This window comes from Gouania willdenowi, chromosome 14 (assembly GCF_900634775.1).
Source record: "Gouania willdenowi chromosome 14, fGouWil2.1, whole genome shotgun sequence".
NCBI lineage: Eukaryota > Metazoa > Chordata > Actinopteri > Blenniiformes > Gobiesocidae > Gouania > Gouania willdenowi.
This window is the reverse complement of record NC_041057.1, coordinates 189,075-198,058: the sequence shown is the minus strand read 5'-3', so window position 1 is coordinate 198,058 and position 8,984 is coordinate 189,075.

The window sequence follows — 8,984 nt, the reverse complement described above, 5'->3', positions numbered from 1 at the left end:
TATAATATAAACTAATAATACATTTTATTTGTATAGCACTTTTACAGCTGCTCAAAGACGCTTTACAGAGATAAACAATAAGTAAAAATACAAAGGCATAGATTTCAGTAAAAAACACAATGTAATAAATAATAGGTAGACTATACATTAAAATGACTTTACATTAAAATGACTATACATTAAAATGACTATATATTAAAATGACTTTACATTAAAATGACTATACATTAAAATGACTTTACATTAAAATGACTTTACATTAAAATGACTATACATTAAAATGACTATACATTAAAATGACTTTACATTAAAATGACTTTACATTAAAATGACTTTACATTAAAATGACTTTACATTAAAATGACTTTACATTAAAATGACTTTACATTAAAATTACTATACATTCAAATCAGTCCGAAATAAGTGGGTTTTGAGGATGAGATTGAAAATGATTTGGACACGTCATCCACTCTTATGTAGTTCCAGAAACGTATAATTTTATACAGTGTGAGCTTCTCACACATTTATCACATTCAATCTGATCTTTAAGATCCTTCAGTCAAATCATTTTAAAAAGTGCAGAAAAATGAAGAGTTAACAGTTTTATAAAATGGTGAAGTGTTGTTAAACAACAACATTGTCACATCATAATGTTTAGACAATTCAACTCTTCATCTGTAAATAATCCCAGAAATGAACCCACCAGATTAAATGTGTCCATAAGATTATTATAAAACAGAAAGTTTAAACCTCTTAAATGCCACTGTTTCCAATACACAGGTTATTATTTTTTTTAACTAATATTAATATCAGAATGACACCAAAGTGATGAATATTTCAGTGTTAGTTTAACCATAGAGTTTATTCTGATCCACACATCTCTGAGAACAGAAGATGTTAAACATCTATAGATGACATCATGTTGCTCTACCTTCTCCTTATCAACACAAACTCTCTCACTTTTATTATTAAGCTTTTCCCACACCATAAAAAAGTCTTCACTGTATCATCATACCACTTAGAAATCATAGGTATTTTCAACATCATACTAATGTAATTAAACTGTGGTGCAATTACCATTTTTATTATGTTAATTTTTCCCAACAATATGAGTTTAAGCTTCTCCCACTTATCAAGGCTTGTCTTCATTTTTTGAAGTAATGGGTGAAAATGCAACATTCCTACGTCTCCTGTATCCTGAGTAAGTCTAACGTCAACATACTTCAATCCTGTTTAAACTTCTCTACTGTAAATAAGAGACATGAATTAGAACGAGGCATTGCCTCAGACTTATTCCAGTTAACAGTGTAACATGAAAACTCAGAAAGACTGGATCGTGTCAGGACCTCAGAGGGTCGGAGACAACAACCAAGACATCATCTGCATAGAGGAGGAGTTTATGCTCTGTGACCCCTCCCTTGACTATGAGAGCTTTATAATATTCTACCAGGAGTCTTTCATAACCAGGTGACTTCCCATTTTTCATTGAGGAAATAGACTTCCTTATTTCCTCCTGTGACATACAGTAGGAAACTTCCTCAGGTTGTAGCTAAAGCACATCTACTGTATATTAGAGAAAAACTCTTCTATATCTTCTAATGCTGTGTTGGAAGCTACAGATAATGTGTACAATCTTTTCAAATATTTTTGAAAAATTCTCTATTTATGTCTTTATTCAAGATAAACTGTTTATCAGCATGATTTATAACAGGTATTGTATTAGCAACAGTTTTTTCTACACCTTCATAAAAACTAGTTCTTAATCTATAAAAAGCATATTCAGCTTTTTTTTAATTGTAAACCTCGTGTAATTGAAATTTGAACTTAAATTGCTCATCAGAGAAATGTTCAGACAATTTTAGCTCTTTATTCTTTTTATTCTTTTCCAAGATCTTAGTTCTGCTCAGATCTATTTTCTCTTTTTAGTAACGTGTAATAAATGTACACTTATGTACGCTTTTGAAGGTTCCCACACTGTTGTCATTTCCTCTGTAGTACCGATGTTGATTTCAAAGAAACTTTTTAAGTCTTTCTCCAAAGCTTCTTTAAAGATTACGTCTAACATTAATGAGGTATTTAACCTCCTCTTTTCTCTCTATTTCATTTTGTCTTCATTAATTCAACCTGAGCGTGGTCTGAGAGTTACTGCATTTATCACACAGTTAGCTACATTATCTGTTAAAGAAGAGCTTTTTAGGAAAAAGTCTATCCTGGACTATATTTTTTGACAGTGCAAGAAAAACAGAGTTGGATGAGTTAACCTCCATATTAGTCCTACATCACTCCTCAACATGTGTAGAACTTCCCTCTCCTTGGTCAGGTGAGGAGCTTTCTATGAACTTCTATCCACAACTTCATCAAGAACAATTTGACCACCAGTGTCTTATTAACATGATGATAAAAATGAGGATCCACCTTAGTATAAATATTACACACCACCACCTCAATGCACACAATCCTTCCTACTGTATCTATAACCATGCTGACATTCTTATGAATTAAAATCAGTACATCACGTTTACTTGAAAATGAGCTATGGAAAATATGGCCAACCCATCATGTTTTAATTTATCAGCCTCAATCCGCTGCGTGAGTTATCTGTATAAAAACAATATCTGACTGTTCTTTGAATAAGATATTTTCCATCTTTTAACAGATCTTCCACATCTGTTTATGTTCCAAGAAATAAATGTAACTAGCCTGCTGAACAAATGTAAACTCTGCAGTAAAGATATAAAAAAGTCACCCAGAACAGTCCATGTAAAACCATATGTTGGGTCCATAAGAGGAGCAAAAATTATTACCATGTACTTTCTTGTTTTTGAACACAGAACAAACCAACAGGTGTACGACTGACTCAAAGCATCCGAGTGTTGAAAGTAAAAAATAAAACAGAACAGTTAAGTGGTCAATGAGGTTATCACAGAGACTCCTCCCATCTCCTGCACTGGTGAAGTTGATGAATATTTGCCTCCAACACCAACAGCGGTGGCTTCACTTGAATGCGCCCCGCCCACTCTGTCACGGTTTGGGGAGAAACACGCTGAAGGCTCCGCGATGAACTCATGTTTTTTTAATTTAGGAACCGTCAATGAATTAGTCTTTGTGAAAAGCTTGGGTTTTAAAAATTCAATCAATTATATAATTCAAAAACACTTCTAATAGAGATAGACTGAAAAGTAACGTGCATGTATATTTTATACAATATTTGAGATTTTATTGTATTTCATGACAATTGTTTTTTCATATTTTTCAATACCTTTGGAGTCAAGTGACCCAGTGACCTCAAACCAATTTATAATAGTAGTTCTAGTCCCAGGCTCTCACGCACATCTTTTTGTTTTCCTGATTTAAGGTTTTGAAATGTTTTGAACAATCATAATATGGACAAATGCTAGAAAATCCATGATTTTTTTCACCAGCTTTTAGGTCATGTGACCCAGTGACCCCAAACATATTTTTTATGGCTACTTGGTATTCAGCTGGACAGAGTACCCAATCAAGAGGTAATTTTGTAGCTTAAGAGACTTTCCAGTATAAATTTTAAAAAACCAAGACAGGCAGTATTTTAGTTCCCACTTCAATGCAGCCTCAGCATCCTTAAAAAACAGTTGAGATCAAACTCAATGTTTTTCAGAATCAGAATCAGAATCAGCTTTATTGACCAGGTACAGTTTAGAACAATACGAGGAATTTGACTTGGTAGTTGCAGTGAAAGAAGACACATCCACACACCGGAGCACATATTTAGGGTAAAAAGGGATCAATAACAGGAGGAGAGGAGGGGTGAGGGGGAAAAAACTGCCAGTTTGAAACTGATTTCCCTAAACAGAGAAAACAGTGTGAAACCAGGAAAAAAAACCGCCTCCGCAAACATAAATGTAAGCATGACACAGTCAAACAACTCGAGACAAGGCATGTGGGAAGGGTTGGGTGGGAGGTTGGCTGGGGGAGGGGGTCAGGTGGGAAGAACAGCAGGATTCCAGCCGTTTGGGGACCATGCAGCTGTGGATGGGAGGGGGGGAAAGATGGCCGACAAGGCATTTGAAGTTGAAGACCTGTAGCTGCGTTACTGACAACCAGATGACGTGTGGAAAAGTTCAGCATCAACAGTTCCAGGAGGAATGTAGGGAAGGAGCGGGGGGAGGGAGTGGGGGTAAGAGCCGCCGTCTGCAGAAACTTCCTGGTGATAAGAGTTGAGACAACCTTGGCTTTAGCCTTGGCTAGCTGGGGAGCTGAAAGGGAGATAAACAATGTGATTTGATACAGGCTATGTTAATTTCCAATAGCCTTCTGTCCTGGGTCTCTCTGCTGTAATCCAATGAATGGCCTAGTTTCCACTTCCAAGCCTGGTCTCCAACTTCTCCCAGTTGTTATCATAACGCGTAGACGATCCATAAGCAGCTCTTGCTTGCTTTTGATATCGATCAACACATGAATCTGAGTGTTCAGAGCCCTGCTACATCCTTCAGAAATCACTGGCAGCTTTTCCAAAACAGTCGCCAGCGTAGTACGGACTTTTCCATAGATTAGGAAACCACCAGCTCCGATCAGCAGCATGCCTACTATCATTATTCCAATCATGTAGATGTCCTCCACGTCTTCCACGGAAAGGATGGACAGACACACAACTCGCCACTTGTTCCAAGGGTCAAGTGTGTATCCAGCCACAAACGTCCTGCTTGGACATGCGGGTTCACCACCCGTCGAAAAAATCTGATCGATAGCACTGAGAGACCAACTAATTAATTCCATTATTCCGGTTTTGGATGAGTTACAGAGAGAGGCTCTTGTTAGGCTCACAAGACCAGACAAAGCAGCAGCAGGGAGAGATAAGAATGGAAGGGAGGGAGAAACAGAGAGTGCGACTGTCCTCGTCAAGAGAAGCAAGAAGAAAAATGTTAATGTGAACCCGCTCAGTGAGTCAATTAAAATTTCTTGTCTGTTTTTGCTGGATTGTCCATGTAACACAGGTCCTATACCCTGAAGATTAGAGAGAAAAGGTCATCTGTTCCCCCAAATGGATTATCAAATTAAACACTGTCCTGTAGGCTTGCTCGGATCATGGAAGCTGGGAGTATATGTATTTATATCTTTATGGTTTAAGTTTGTGTTACACAAAGCGAAGCCTAAAGGGAATATGATGTAAAAATAAAAGTTACAAGTTTTTTTTCTTCTGGCAGATATAATGCGACAGGTGTGACCAGTGGTGTCATTGTGAATGCCTTAGGATGCCAAAAGCAGATATTAAAAAAAGCTGGTGATGAGGAGTGGAAACGCATTGTGTGCAACTGAATCAAAATAGAACTAACCTCTGTGACCTCCTCTGTGTAAGGATTCAAAGCGGTTTTGCCTGTAACTGATGTAATAACGGAGCTTTCTCATCTTTGCATTATATGAGGGAAATTCACAGTGTAGAAATTACAACAAACCTAAAAGCAAAAAAATTGCATTGATTTGTCTTATTTGAGCAAGCGCTGACCTGTTTTGACAGTCAAATATACTATTCTGTGAGAATGGCAAGTTCTTGCTGAGAAAAACAAACTATAGGTTATTTACCTAACCCCAGTTCTCTGAGTAATATGACTGTATGTGTAAATGACCTATAGTTCTCTTTCATAACATTCGTTTCGATGTCTCACTATGGGATGTGGTAGCTCTCCTACTACAGACAAGCTTATCGCACGCCACACCAGCCTGCAGGGCAAGCCCTGCACTGATCAAGACAGGAGAACCGCCCGGGCCAGGAGATGGCTAAACCCCAAGTCAAATGAGCATGAAAGCCCACAGGTGGCTGTAAACCCTGACTAGAATAAGCCAAAGCAATCGCCTCCACCACCCAATGTGACAGGCGTTGCTTAGTAACTATGTAGCTATGGAGACGAAGAGCTGATCGCTCCTCCTGAAGCCCCCTGTCAAATCCATACACGCACAGGACACAACAGATGAGGCCTCTGCTCACCCTGTGAGGGAGAGAAAGCCATAAAATCACTAAGAGAACATGAAGAGTCCGTCCTTAAGACTGCTCTACTGTAAAGTGTCTTGAGATACCATTGGTTATGATTTGGCGCTATACAAATAAAAGATTGATTGATTGATTGATGAACCCAAAACCTTCAGCACAAAAGCCGGGTTGGGCTTCAGCACCATCCTAGCATTGCCAGGGAAGAATTGAACGCACAACGGGTGCACTGATGTCAGTGAGAAGTTTGGCTGAAGCCAAAGCCAGTGACAAGACCGCCTTTAGGGACACAAACTTCAGGTTTACGCATCCCAACAGCTCAAAAAGTGGGTGCGTAAGTCCCTCTAGGACTACAGCCAAATCCCACAGCAGAACCAGAGGCCTGGACACAGGGAAGAGCCTGTGTTCCCTTTTCAAAGCCCACATGACAGGCAGCGTTAGCCGCTAGATATACTTTCACCAAAAACAAAGCTCTTCGTTTGTCAATTAGCTCCTGCAGGAATGACAGAATCCCTCCCCTGGAGTACTGAAAAGGAACTTGTCCCGCTGTGAGAACCCCACGGCTGACAAATTGCGCCATTCAGGGGCCAGACCCATAGAGCCAGGCACTCTGGGTGAGGATGAAACACCGTGCCCTCTGCCCACGACAGCAGGTCCCTCCGCAGCAGGAGACACCAAGGGGGAATCGCACAGCAGCCAATAAATCTCCGCCAGCCAGTGCATAGCAGGCCAGAGCGGAGCCACCAGGAGCACTGTGCACCTGCTCCCTCAACCTGACAAGGGTGAGGAGTACCAGGGCCAGCGGGGGGAACGCGTAAAGCAGCGTGCACGACCAAGCGTGCACTGACATCTGCCCCTAGGGGAGCCCTCAGACAATAGAGGGAGAAAAACAGTCCATACTGTGTATTTTCATCCCCGGCAAACAGATCCACATTGGCCCATGCATAATGAACTCAAATCTGTTCCACAACCTCCGGGATTAACCTCCATTACATGTAACATGTCTTGCCCCTGGACAACATATCGGCGCCCGAATTCGAGACTCCCGGGATGTGCGCCGCTCTGTGTGACAGGAGACGACCGCAACTCCATACAATCAGTTTGAACGCCAGCAGGTGCAGCCGACGGGCGGTTGATATACATCACCATGGTCAAGCAATTGCTGTGGGAGCGCTGGAAACCCGCACTCCAGCGCCCTCACCAACCACCCCTTGTACACTGCCTCCGTGGTGACCACCTTCCTGGACAAGACGGTGCCCAAAGGCAACCCTTGCATCAAGAAAAATAGGACGTGCCAGTGGCACAAAGTCTTGGCGCACTCCTGCGTAACCAACACATCCATGCGCCATGACGCACTGAATACAGGCCACACGCTACCACGCACAACTAAAATTCCCGCATGTAGAGACTGGTGAGGCGGGTCACCAGGATGGCAGATGCCATAAACCCGAGCAAAGACACGTCTTGATTTGGACGAATCTTCCCGATCGGAAAAGCGTAAGGCACGATGTGGTCTCGACCGTGAACTGTACCAAAAGCAGGGATAGGCCTCTCCCGATCCAGAACCAGCATGCTCTTTTCCCTGTTTATGACAAAACCCAGGTCGACCAGGTGACACAACAGGTCTCCGCCTCTGACTGTTCCAAAAGCAGCCAGTCGTCCAGATATGTGGCCAAGCGGAAGCTCTGCTGAGGCAATTCTACGAAACCAGTCATTCTGACGCACCATGCGTAACATGGAGGCATGTGTAGGCATCCTGAAATCCAGGATAGAATGAATCCTGGAACCCCCTGTTTGTGAACCACAAAATACCTAGAGTATAACCTGCTCCGACATATTACGGGAGAAACGACAAATCATCCCCCCTGTCCAGCAATGATAGGATTTCCTCCTGTAGGACACAGGCTATTATCCCTGGGCCTGTGAGTGCAGAACGCTGTTGAACCAGGGAGGGGGAGATGCAAACTGCAGTCTGTTGCCCCTCGTTATTGTTTGTAGCACCCAAGGCAGGGACGCAAGCTTGGCCGACCTCTCACCCTGAAGGAGAGAGGCCGCCTGTAGCGGCCTGTCGGTCACAGGTCAAGCAGGGGTGCCGTATCGGCACCCCGGGGGGAGTGACGTGCCATAGCTCACCCGCCAAGAAAGGACAGCAGGTGCCGCCGCCACACTGCTTATGATGATCTATTCTGTTTTTTGTTGATTTTTTATTCGCTGCGCCCTCGGCTTACAGCCTGGGTATGTCAGCGGGGCACATTTTATTTTTATTCATCGGGACGAGCCGTGGTGGCGGGGGTGCGCGGGACCCCGGGGAGCACAAAACAAAACTGAACAGGTGGAGCTGGTGAACGGGGAACGACCAGCCGCATCACCGGAGGAGAGAGAGGGACTGCATCAGGTTGCCCTCTCCTTTTTCTTGGCCTCGGTGGGGTGCAGGGGGCAGCCGGTGCAGCCGCAGCCAGGGCAGTGGGCTTTCTGGACCAGCCATAGAAGCCGTGTCTTAATGGTTGGGCGGGCCGCCGAAGATTAGGACTCTTAAACTGAGCACCTTGAGGAGGCAGAAAAGCTTTGCGGCGAGCACACAGCTCCACCTGGTAAGCCTTGTAGGCACACTACGGCAGGCCCGACTGCAGGTGACCAACTTTTCTGGCAGGCTCTGTCTCCAAGGAGCAACAACAGGGACCCAAGGGAGCAGGTGTGTAGCGACCAGTGGCTCCACAGCAGGCATGCGGAGTAGGTCCTTTCCGGGACCGAGTTGTCTCTGCTACGACAGCAGGCCACGAGATGGACAGGCGGAGGGGCGGCACGTCAGCAAACATTCAACCCGAGGCACCTGGTGCAAATTTGGTGCAAGTCCCACTCGGAGATTAACTTCCCGCACCTGCAAAGTCGAACTACCAATCTTCCAGCCCCTCCAGTGGGTGGGGCTTTCTCCTCCGCTTTTTCCCCTCTGTGCCGGGATGCAGCAGACGGAGAAGCTAGTTAGCACTACTGTGTGGGAGCTAGCTGCTAAGCTAGCGGAGGG